General features: G+C 39.8%; 1 protein-coding gene across 1 annotated transcript in view; it reads right to left on the reverse strand.

Moving 5' to 3' along the window:
* Positions 1-11,402, reverse strand: part of MAF1 (MAF1 homolog, negative regulator of RNA polymerase III) — an 881,579-nt gene extending 870,177 nt beyond the window's left edge. Inside the window, exon 1 of the mRNA XM_044066300.1 lies at positions 10,981-11,402. The gene's annotated coding sequence lies outside the window, so the exon portion shown is untranslated. The remainder of the gene's footprint in view (positions 1-10,980) is intronic.
* Between the last annotated feature and the right edge of the window lie 1,817 nt (positions 11,403-13,219).

Raw genomic sequence — 13,219 nt, forward strand, 5'->3', positions numbered from 1 at the left:
TTTAAAAAAGCAATGTAGTGCAGTTGACAGAACTTCACTTGTTTGCCATACTATAAGCTTATTCTGTAAGCATTTGGGTTCCTTATTTATGTTCTTATGCCATGTCTGTGTTTCATATAGTAATGTATATGTTTTATGCTACTATTACATGTATATTATGGGAATTTTCTTGACAGGGATCGGAGGTCATTTTCCATTTTACGATTGTTGCAGGGACACAACTGTCCAATCAGGGACTGTCCATGGCACATTGGGACAGCAGGTAACCCTGGTGACCATGCCCATGTCGCTACTGGGGTTTCCACCTTTTCCAGTTTCCGATCTGGGATATTTCCGGGACTCACATCTGACTTTACAGGCCGACACATACAAACGGTCACTATATAGCATAGAACTTCACTTGTTTGCCTAAATATAAGCTTATTGTTGTGGCAATTTGCTTGCTTATTCTGTTTCTTGTGTCATTTAGGTATTTCTGTTACAGAAATAACCAATTCATGCTACCATTACATTAAATACGGGATATCATTGTGTCCTACAATCGTAGCACATCAGCCATTTCTGTCGTTTTCGGGACACAACTGGCCATGGAGAGACTGCCCCAACCAAAGTGGGACAGGTGGTGACCTTAATCACTGCTCCTATGTCGGTGCGGCGCGCTGACATGCGGCTGTACACCTTCTCTGAGTGTAAACACTGACGGTGCATTGCGGGACACACGCGGTCTTATGCGTATCCTTTGCTCCTTGGACGGGTACACTTATGCCTTCGTGGCTTGTATTTGCTTCTCCGTTAATTTGGGACGGGTACTATGTTGCATACTGTACGTGCGTTTCATTCTGCACGGGACCTGGCTGCTGCCATTACTATTGTGGGCGGACCGTGGCTGTCAGCACATTAGGTTGCTCACCTCATGCCGGCTTGGACACGCCTCCAGACGCATCCTACCTGGGCTCGCTCACGTACACTACGCACGTGTCTGTGATTCCGGTGCACTCTCATTAATATGTATATGGCGCTACTGCGCCGGCTATTCACTGCACCGCCGGCGCAGGCCTTACGCCGGCCTTGCGCCGAGCTTCATGAATCCCGGGGTTGTTCTTTTTGTTTGGTTATTTTGGTAAGCACTTGGGCACGCTTGTACTAGAATATTATGACACAGCCTAATAACCCGTTGGTTCCTATGGGAAGATCCTTTAATTCAATTATGCATAAACACACTGCAATGTAACCTGAATGTGAATCCTGATGTTTCTGCTCAGAAGATGCAAAAAAGAGGAATTTGTGCACTGTGTGCAGCTTCTTGAATGGAAGGTAAAATCCTTTAAGAAGTTACAATGGCAACAATTTAGTTTTTTGGCTTACACAGATTTGGGTATTGTTCCAAGGCATTTGCGTGTGTTGAATATGCCATCGTATGGGAACGCTTACCCCGACCTGCTAAAACAATGGCAAGGAATTAAACATCCAGCTAAGCTTAAATTAAATTACATGAAGTTGATGAATTAATTTTTCACAAAAATAGAGGAAGACCTTTGCCGTCAAATCTTAACACTGGAACAACAAATATCAGGTTCCCAGTTTTTCAATATGACGATATGCTTACATGTTTATAGGATTTGGATAAACAACTTGAATCTACCAAGAAGAAAATTTTACAGAAAGACATTAATGATTTTTCTAATGGTCAGATCTTTTCATGGCCCAAGAGGGGAAGTGTATAAAAATAATATGGGTAATAAGCCCGTAAAGAGAAATCAAATGCATGAGTTGGACAATTTTGAACCAGTAACTGTTTCAAATGAGGCTGTCATGGATAATACATCCCCACTGGCTGAAGAATCAACATAGACGGAATCTTGTAATTTACTTGGGTCATGAATGACATCACCAACACAAGGGAATAGAGAAGTTACTGTGAATAGTAACATGGGCGCAGAATCGTGCATCTCAACTGGGGCAACAGGTCATTTAGATGTGCCTAATGGTTTCAGAGCAGCAACAAACTCTGCTTTTTTAAAACCATCCTTTGGGTTTAAACATCAAACTACCAGAAAAGATACATATCCAGAGACTGGATGCCTCCAGGGTACGTTCACGGTCATGGGGGAGATCCATAAATGGACCGGTAACAAGGAGTAAGAAGAACATGAAGCAGTAAGTGAAGAGAGACTTTTGCAAAGGCAATTTGACAATATACCAAGTACTGTGAATATTGAGACATGTACTGTTTTGAATTTATCACATTGCAGTCTGAGCAATACTGACATTTCATTGTTATCACGAGGTTGGAAATTGGTTACAGCTAGAACAGATAGCATGGTGAATACTTTAACTGATCTTAAAATATTTGTAAGAAATATGAATTTAAAATGCATTTTTAAAGATGCAAGTGTGGGCAAGTCTGATACCTGTAAAAGAACTAGTACATTTATACCAATAGGCGAACCTGTAATAAATGCTTTTAGTAGTATATCTGAAAAACAAATCCAACAGATGTACGAAAGAAATTCTTTTAAAAAGAAGTATAATCTTACACAAGAGGAGTTTGATTCCCCGAGAGCTCTCCAACAAAATAAGGATATTATTATAAAGGAGGCTAATAAGGGTGGATGTATTGTTGTAATGAATTTGTCTTTTTATGTTGAAGCTATGAATGAACTGATCTCTGATGACTCAACATTTAGAAATATCACTGAGAAAGAAGTGAATACAATTATTAGTAGAATAAATATGTGTATTTATGACCTACAACTTATGCCCGATATAGATTTGGACACTTAATTATTTCACTGTGACTTGTCCAACTATTCCTGTTCTTTATGGCTTGCCAAAGGTACATAAATCAATCTGTAATCCACCCATGAGACCTACTGTCTCTGGAAAGGGGTGGATAACTGAACCTTTGTCAGCATATTTGCAGAACTTATTGAGCCCTCATCTTATGAATGTTAAAAGCTATATTAAGGACACAGGTGATTTTTTGCATAAACTTTATGAGTGGTGGGAAAAGAATTTAGTAAAGGATGTTTCATTGGTAACAATGGATATAAAATCCTCATTCACCGTGATTCCCAATGGCTATGGTGTTATGTGGGAAATATACTATAAGCGAAGTAGCCACACTCTGTGAGCTTTTAGTGCTGGTCCTAGAGAATAATATTTTTATTTTCAATGGACTGATTTACCATCAGATATCTGGTGTGGTGATGGGTACAGCTGTTGCCAACACCTATGCTAATCTGACTTTAAGTAAATGGGAAGAGGTGAATGTAAACAGTGTTTATGCAGACAAGGTGCTTTTTTATAAGCGCTTTATGTTTTTTTTTTTTAATTTGGGGAGGTAATAATGAAGAGCTTTTGTTATGTTCTTAAATAAGACTACTGGATTTTTGAAGTTTCAAATGAGTGTATCAGATTCATTTATAGATTTTCTTGACGTACACATCATGTTAACTCAAATGGGTTGGATACTTGTATTCATAAGAAGGATGTACATACTAATAAATATCTCCATAAGAATAGTATGCATGCTAAACATGTTTTTAAGGGAGTTACTAAGAATCAATCCATGAGAGCCAGTAGACTTACTACAAGAATGGACTCATGTGTTAAAACAAATGGATGAAATGACTAATGATTTTATAATGAGAGGCTATAATGCTAATGAACTATTTAATATCAGGGAAGACGTTATGACACTTGGAGAAAAATAAGCTAAACCTTTTTTCTCAGAACAAATCCCTTATACTTATGGTAATGAGACACCTAATAAGACACAACCATTAAGATACACAATGGAATATAGTAGAGCTACTGAAAATGTATAATTAAGGAGAATTGGGATATGCTTAAATCTATCCCGGGTCATTTAAAATGGCTACCTAATGTACCCTTATTTAGCTATAAAAATTACAACAACTTGAAACAGCGTTTATGTTATAAGGATTTTTCTTTGAATAGACACAGAAATCTGGAATTTAGGACAAAAGGAACAGTCCCATGTCATAACTGTTCATGTTGTGCAAATATATGTCAAGCAAATGAATTTGTGCACCCTGTTAGTAATAAGAAATATGTTTTAATTGTATGGCCACATGCAATACAACTTTGGTGGTCTATTTAGCAACTTGTAACATATGTCCAGCATTCTACGTAGGTAAATCATCTAGAAGACTACGTGATAGAATTGTAGAGCACAAATCAAATATACGTAGAAAAATTGAAACTAATTCTTTAGCTAAACACATACAGGATCAGGGTGTGTCAACATCAATTTCTGTTTAGGGTTATTGAATATATAAGATCTAGTATCAGAAGAGGGGATATTATTAATGCACTGGATATGAAAGAATTTGAGTGGATTCTACGTGTGCAGGCAGATGCCCATCCTGGCTTAAATAAACAGGTCACATTAAAACCAGTATTGAAAAAGAAACAACAAAAAATTTCATGATTATGCATATTTTGGTTTACAAAAAGTTTTTTTATATATAAATACGTGTTTTTTGTATTTAAATGCATGTTTTTTAATCTTATTAGTAGATAGAAAAATATTTAATAAAAAAATATATACTATGAAGTATCATATATATATATATATATATATATATATATATATATATATATATATATATATTATGAAGTACTTTTATATTAGTTTCTGATGTGGCCATTTGCTTTTAAATAGGAATGGTAGAGCTCATTTAAATGTTTGACTGGATGTTTTATGATGATAGGATGGCTGTGTCATATGACTATTTTGAAATGTGTACTTAATGAAAGTGAGAGAATAAACTGTTTTTGAAAACACTGATGAGGGACTATCTTATCTGAAAGCTTTGTTCCACATTAAAATTTATTTGTGTTTGTGGAAGACTGGTTTGCTGTTTTTCGTTTTGGACTTTTTACCATTCTACACTTTACCAACGTGCTTGCCTTGAACTTGTTCTTTCTGTATGATAATTTTGTGAGACATGGGCTGCTCCTCCATGGACCACTGGGTGGACAGTAGCCACTGAAGAATTCTCATGTGCAGATGAGCTAATAGTATCAAGGTTATTGCTGCCACCATGGTACCCAAAACTTTCAAAACAATCCTCGCTTGCACTTTTTTTCTTGGTCAAGAGGAAGCTTGGCCAACATTTGTCTTGTATCCAAGTCTGCCCTTATAAAGACGATATGCTGTGATGGCAACAAGACATATTTTTCATAATTTAACATGATGTCTAGGTGACAGCAAAGATGAATACTGGTGTCTCACGCTCATTAGTAGATGCTTGGTGGTGGCGGTTAGGAGCCAGTTGTCTAAGTACAGAAACACCCGGAATCCTAGATGCCTCAAGTGAGCCTTAATCACTGCCATACATTTGAACACTCTGGGGGCTGTAGTGAGACCAAAGGGCAGAGCTCAAAACTGGTAGTGACTGGCTTCCAGCCGAAAGCGCAAATGTCTCCTGGATCGCCTGTCCATCTTTATGTGGTAGTACATATCCTGGAGATCTATCGAGCATATCTAAATCACCTTTCCCCAGAACGGGGAGTTTCAACTGCAGCGTAACCACCTGGAACTTTGATTTCTTGATGGACTTGTTTAGTCTGCAGAGATCCAGAATGGGCCTCCAGTCCCCTGTCTTTTTTGGAACTAAAAAGAACCTTGAGTAAGTTCCGGATCCAATTTGGTCTGTGGAGACAGTTTGAATGATTCTTTTTTTCTAGCAACTTTTGAACTTCTAAAGTTGCGTGATCCCTTTGACTGGGTGGAACATCCGGGACTGATTTTGCCTTTAAGTGGGAAGAGGAAAAGGGTATGTAATAGTCTCTGGATATGATCGTTTGTACCCATTTGTCTTCTGTTATTTCTAGTCAGGCATTCTGCAAAAATCACATAAGCGCATCCAGGAATGTCTCCTTAAGAAAATTCCTGTATCCGCTGCCCTACTCGTTCCATCGGCTGCATAAGAAATGAGCCTCATGGAAGAGTTCACTGCAGAGTTTAAGGCAGAGAACTGGGAGGAAACCTTATCTGAAACCCCCACAGCTACAGAACCTTGGAGGGTATCTCCTAGCTCCTCCAGGATATCCCGCTGAAGCCTAGTAAAATGGGTCAGACAGTTCAGCGAGCTAAGAACAAAAGACTCTGAAGAAAACATACACTTTCCATATCTGTCCATCGTACGAGACTCCTTGCTCAGTGGATGGACAGATGAGGATGTCTCTGACAACTCCTTCTTGGTGGCTGCCGCCACCACCACAGCATCTACCAGGACACCTTTACTAAGGAACTCCTTCTCCGAAGGCGCAGTGATGAACTTATGTGGCCCCCTAGGAACAGGTTCCACTGAATCTGGAGAGCACCACACCTTCCAACTGAATACATCCATGAGCTGGTCAAAAGGTGGAGACACTCAAGAGGTGGAAGGGCGAGACCCGAAAGCCTCCAGGTACACAAACTCATCCTCGGAAGGGTTGGTGGGTTTCCAGCCACTTTTCTGTTTAAGGATCTCTAGGATGTCTGCAAAAGAGGTATCCTCAGAGGGTGACCATGGGGACCCTTCTGACTCACTGAGGTCCATGTCTGAAGTGATGGATTCCTCCAGGGAGTCCAAAGGCTTCCTCTTGTGTAATCTCTTCTGAGGGACCTCCTCAATGGGATACTCCAGAGAGGTTTCAGAAGAGATAGCTTCGCCCAATGGGGCATCTGAAGCCTTTGGGTCTCCATGCCTGGGTGGATGCAATAGCACTGAGACAGACATTGGCACTTTAGGGGGAAGAGTACTTCGACCTGAGTGTGGAGCAGTCTGAGATGACAGCACTCTCATCAGCTCGAAAGCCACCCCAGGCCCTGAACCAAGGGAGCCCCTGGCTCCAAGGAACCAGAAGACCCCCCCCCCCTCGAATGAAGGCCATGAACTCTGAGGCTGGTATAGAAGCAAAGCTCACCCGTGCCAGAGCCCCAAGAGGTACATTTGGATCGGACAGCTGTCCGATCTGACTCTCCTCACCGGAGCCGATGTTCTCCCATTAGAACCAAGGAAGTCAGAGTGGTCGGGCCCAGAGCAGGTCTCAACATCGACGCGACGATTCCACAGCAGTCGGGTCCAAGCACTCCAGCTCCAAAATCCCAGAGTGGGTGGGAGGAAGAATTGTTGAAGGGGAAGTGATCTTAGTCGCCTTCATGACCCTCTGGGTCGGACTCAACACATAGCAGGCCTTAGGCATAGGCCAACTAGGCGGTCGCCTAGGGTGCCACTGTAGAAGGGGCGCTTTTCCAGTATTTATTTGGTGTAGGTAGACCAGGATAGGGGCACCTGGGTGGTGTGGGGGGGTGCCGTGGAGCCCTTTTGCCTAGCGCACCAGCTGACCTAAGGCCACTGCTGACTCAACAGCATCTTGGCCAGCACCAGTGTCACTACAATTTTCCTCACCACAAGCTCCACATCATCATCTCAAAGGCTTCTGCAGGATCGAGAAGAAACGGTCGGAGACCTCACTGGCTACAGCAACGCAGATCTCATATTTGGTGAGACCGGTTCCAAGACAGGGGACCAGCTCCGAAAGTGAAACTCTGTTGGCTCTGAAATCACAATAGGAGCCGAAGAGGGGGGTTTCTCAGGCCCGAAAGCATTCGGGTCCAAAGATGGTTCCTAGCAAGTTTTTTTGTGGGCTCCAAGTATGAACCAGAAGAAGAGGTTCTCTTACCAGACTTCTCTGATCTAGAAGACTGGGATTTTTGACCCATTTTGGAGGTGCTCCGAGTCCCTTCTAAAGCCTCTGAAAATGGAATTTTTAAAACACCTCTCACAATCAACTCATTCTTTCTATTAAAACCCTGGAACTGAAGGCATGACAGAAAGAACATGATTCCTGTAGGTGAACAGCACCCAAACAATACACAACTGGTATGTCCATCAGTTAATGACATCTTTTAATTGCACTTGTCGCATTTTTTAAAACCCGAAAGTTTTGATTCCTTAGGATCTTTCAACATCCTGTTAACACACACAACAAAATCTAACTTCAGTCAACTAGGAAAACAACACAACTTTTTTTTTTTTATATACAGAAAAGTGTAGAACTGCTACACAATAACATTATAGCTTACTACACTACAGGGCAAGAAGAAGTAGCTCTCTACTAAATGAAATACTCCTAATTAACACAAGCTCTCTAACTTAAACGAGCCTGGAAACTGGGATAGGGAAAGAATCAGACAGGCCTAGACGTAGAATGATGGCCACCAGAAAAGCACATGCTACAGTAGAGCGAACACCCTAAATAGCTAAATACTACTTTCTAACAGTCTAAACAGTTAAACCACAACAAAAAGGGAACAGTTTTTGACAATTTTTATTAACTAATAAAGAAGAAAAGTTTCCACTTAGCCAGAGCCTGCATAAAAGCACCCAATCTTGTTTAGTGGCAAACGAGATCTGGGTAATCTTCCCTGAGCATGATGGGATAACATACAGCCAGAAGCCGGTGGAAGCCCTCGAGCTTTTGTATAGGCTGAGTCGGAACTGATTATTGGCTCTGAACCCAACCAGCAAGGAATGAAGGTGAGATAGGACAACATACCATCAAGCAGTTTGCTACAGTTTAAAAGAAAAACTAGTATAAATATATATATATATATATATATATATATATATATATATATATATATATACATACATACATACATACACACATACACATATATATATATACATACACATATATATATATATATATATATATATATATATGCATTGCACATACATACGTACATACACAAATACACACACACACACGTTTGGGTTCGTTAAAAGTGGATCATGCCTCCTAAACTTACTGAACTTCCTTGCACAAGTTTCTGACACACTGGATATAGGTAAATCAGTGCACACTGCCTACCTCAACCTTGCAAAGATGTCAGATACAAACTCACACTCTGTCATTCTAAATAAGCTCATTAAACTAGAAGCAAGTCTGTATTTAACCCAGTGGATAGCAAACTGACTCACTGAAAGAACCCAATCTATTAGTATAGGGGGCATGCTCTCATAAAAAAGTATAGTTACTAGCCATTTCCCACAGGGATCAATCCTTGTGCCACTTCTCTTTGGTGTTTTCTTCTCTAATGTTAAGGCAGATGTTATGGACCTTTAGTGACCAAATTTATAGACGACTACAAACTTACAGCTCCAAGACTCTTCTGGATCGTCTAACACATACAAATAAATTGTACAAAGGACCATAGCCTTAAGCTAAATACCAAGAATTGCAATACATTGTCCTCTAGCAAACACAGACACCCATGCACATACCACATAGATGCAACCCTTTGAAAACTGACACCGTTTATACGGACCCACACACTTTCATTGACAATGAACTATCCTCTGACCACCTAGTACCAAATGTTGTCAGGAAATACTTTTGCCTAACTAGACTATTTACTGGGTGTAAACCTTTTAGGTCAAGGAAAGATATTACCTCTCTCATTACTCCTTCCTTATCATACCCATACCTTATCATACATACATTCTAAGCATATGACTCACTTCAAAAGGTAAGCTAACTGTCCTTGTGAGCCATTTTAAGCCTAGGCAATCATCCCTTGTGAGACTCAAACCGTGCACCTTGTGTTTGTAAGACAAACACCCTAACCATTAAGCCACAAAAAATCAAATGCAGGTCTTCCACAGGCTACATAAACCACCCTACAGAGGAACTTCTGTCTTCTAAGTTTCTAACAGACTTTTCAAGGGCATAGCCAAAGTCTAGCTATAACCTGAAACAAGCAGCTTATCAAAATGCCTCATGTGCATCATCCTTTGGGACAGCTATCCTACAAGGTCTCTCTTGAATTCTATATATTTAACTTATGTTTTGATTACTTGGATGCCCACTAGGTTGACACCCATTTTCAGTAGATGAATCCTTTGTGGGACTTTTGCCCCTTCCTTTTAACCACATTTGGTACCTACATATTTTATTTAACTACTTATGTTTTTAAATAGGTTGTGTGTCAAACAACATTGCTAGAAACTGTACTTAAGCTACAATTAACAATCCATACTATAGTGAAACGTCTGCAGGTACCTAATGGAACCTGGGTTGTTGCCCTTACTAGTCTATTATAAAATATCTTCATGTCGCTGTCCATTCAACAGCCAATTCTGGGAAAATCGCAGGTCTTCTGTGATATGATGCCTTGATAAGGGAAAACTAGAATACAAGGAATCAGATGTTTTTGTACAATTACTGAACTGTAATCTTTTGAACAATTCAGCTGCTCGCGATCCTGTCACTCAAGTTGAGCAACCCTTACATACAAACCCACTAAGGCACATCGAGGGCTTACTCAAAGTAAACAACTGTCTTATTTCTTAATTACCTGTAACAAGGCATCACCAAGTTCTTCTCACAAAATAGGCATGAAGTGAAACCTCACACCACTTCCTCCGTTTTAAAAAATATACTTAGTCTAAGCAGTGTTGTGCACTATTTACAAAAGCTACCTACTCTACATTATCTTTTCATAACTGCAGGCACTGCTGTAGACTTACCACAATTTCTCAAACACTTGGCAGATACGTGTTAAAACTTTCGAATACTGTTACCCCAATGAAATAGTAACGTTATTTTTATACAAACATATTACAGTCAAACCAGCATTAAACAGGCTAGAACTCTTGCACTCCAAAATAAAAAAGTAAAGGTAGCAATAGAGAGATATCCAGCAAAACTGGCAATGCGATTAATTATAATTATTTATTTTAGATAACGGAAAGGGTAACTTAAGTCTACAAACATCAGCTATAAGCACTTTCAGTTATACATAAACATAAAAGTAGAACATTCCGTAAACTATAAAGACATGAAGAAAACTTAAAGGAAATGTCACCCAGCAGACTTACTTTAGACATCAAAGGTCATTTGAAAGAATTATTTACAAACTGCTCGCCTGTTTGTACAATGTCATCCTCTCCTTACCTCAAAGCCGCAGCTCGTCTTTGTCCGTCTGGAGCTCACCAACTCAATATACAAAGCATAGTCTGACAGAATGAAGGAAATTCCGTCTCTGATGTAAAAACCAAGTACTAACACTGTTCAAGCACAGCATCTTCTTCATCACAGATGCCAAACCGCTGCAGAAAAAAATAATTAACCAAGACAGGAATACGATGCCAGTCTACGATTCTGTAGCACTCCAGAGATTTGACAGATAAAACTACGACTGTGCCCCACCTACAATTAAAAAAATAAATAAAAACATCTCGGAAATACACAACCCCCCGTTTGACAAAACAGTAATCGGATTTGTCTCGAGCTTTACCACTCAAACATTTCTAAGGATGTCTTGCGTTTCTATACGCTATAGTCTTGAAGAGTGTACATATGATAGGCCTTTTAGATCTTTTCCCCTGCCTAGTAACTGTAGGCAGGCCTACTACACTTTATTTCGTGATTGGCTAGGACGTGTGTGAAGATGTGTGCTAATTGGTTTAGCGCTGTTGTCCTCTTGTCTTCATTTTGACCTATTTTTGACAGAGTATGACAATGGCCTTAGTAGGAGAATTTTCTGTGTGCGCAACATCTTTGGAACGCTTTAGGTATCCAATTACGGAAATAAGTCGAGCACAGCTAGCTGTTTTATTACAATGTTTATATCGCCGAAGAACCAAAACGGATTGCGTAAATAACTAAAAAAAAAAAAAAACACTAATACAGTGCGGGGTGGGGGGTGCACGTTTCATCTCTTTCCGTAGGTGCATCCTTGGGAAGGGTATGTGCCCGATGTTTTTTTTTTGTCTGTATGGTGAAATTATGCATAGCGCTGAACTTCTGTGCTCAAGAGCCTAGACAAAGCCAGTCTGTAGTATAGATCACTTGACCGTTGTAGTCTGTTTGCGTTGTGTCTTACGGCAGTAGCGTAGTCTTTTGACAGCTGCTGCAGCATTATAAGCTTTATCACCGACACTATTGTTAAAAAAAAATTGCATCAAACAAAAGTCAAAAACCTTAACAAACAAGTTAAAAAATCCATGTCCCACGCTAACCATTCCATCGCCAAATGTGCTAACTTAAAACATGTACAACTGCCCGTGTTTGCAGAACGTTTCCTGATTTTGCCTCAAATTTTTGCTCTGTTCCTCCTTAAATGCTTCAATTTCTTGTAAACCACTGAGTATTACAAAAAGTCGATGATGTCAGACATTCAAGCTTCATAATTTATTGTTCGGAAAGTGCATACATATATAAAAATCTGTTCTATTAAACGTCCCTGAATTTGCCTCATATTCGGAAAATGCATACATATGTAAAAATCTGTTCTATTAAACGTCCCTGATTTTGCCTCATATGGTTATGTTTTTGCTCTGTTTCTTTTAAAAGGTTGGTAAAATCACCGATGATTACAGTTAGTCAATAATGACAGGCATTAGAATGATATGATTCTCATTACTCATAAAATGCTTGCTGCTACAAAACGTATTACTCCTTTAACTTTTTATGTGGAGTAAAAAAAGGAGAGACTGAGGCCCAAAATCTGAGAGAATTGTTAAATGTTACTATGATTCACTTAGAAATAGTTAATAGAACAGCAAAATGTAAACCAACAAGCATTTTCTGAGAAATGGAAAGGAAAGGGCAGCACAGTGGTGTAGCCTCACAGCAAAAAGTTCCCTGGTTCAATTCTTGGCTGGGGTGCGTTCTGTGTGGAGTCTGCCTGTTCTCCCTGTGTTTGTGTGGGTTTCCTCTCACATTCCAAGAACATGCAATAAGTTGACTGGACACTCTAAACTGGCCATAGGTGTACATGGAAGTGTGTGGCGTGGGAGAACTACTGAGGCAGGGGTAGCCAACTGGTAGTGTAAACCTTGGTTCTAGATAATTGTCACTGTTGAAGTCACACCCTGACCCCATATGGAAAAAGGAGGATGTGAATGTATGGATGGAAAAGTATGAAACATTATTATTAATTATAAGCCACATAGATTAAAAAAAGGTCCTAGCTGGCACCAGAGGGGTGGCCTCTTGAGTTATACCACTGATAACCAGCAGTTTTAAATGAAACAATGAGCACTCAAGTCTAACTCAATATATCAGTTCATGAAATGCAACCTGGCCCTGAGAGCATAAGGGGATTGTGCACTGCTGTCCTGTGCATGAGCTTTCAATGTTCACCCTCAGTTTATACTGCACACAAGCCATTTACAGAGCTGAGACTTTA

The sequence above is a fragment of the Protopterus annectens genome, chromosome 3.part1 (assembly GCF_019279795.1).
Source record: "Protopterus annectens isolate FY-2018-M chromosome 3.part1, PAN1.0, whole genome shotgun sequence".
Taxonomy (NCBI): domain Eukaryota; kingdom Metazoa; phylum Chordata; order Ceratodontiformes; family Protopteridae; genus Protopterus; species Protopterus annectens.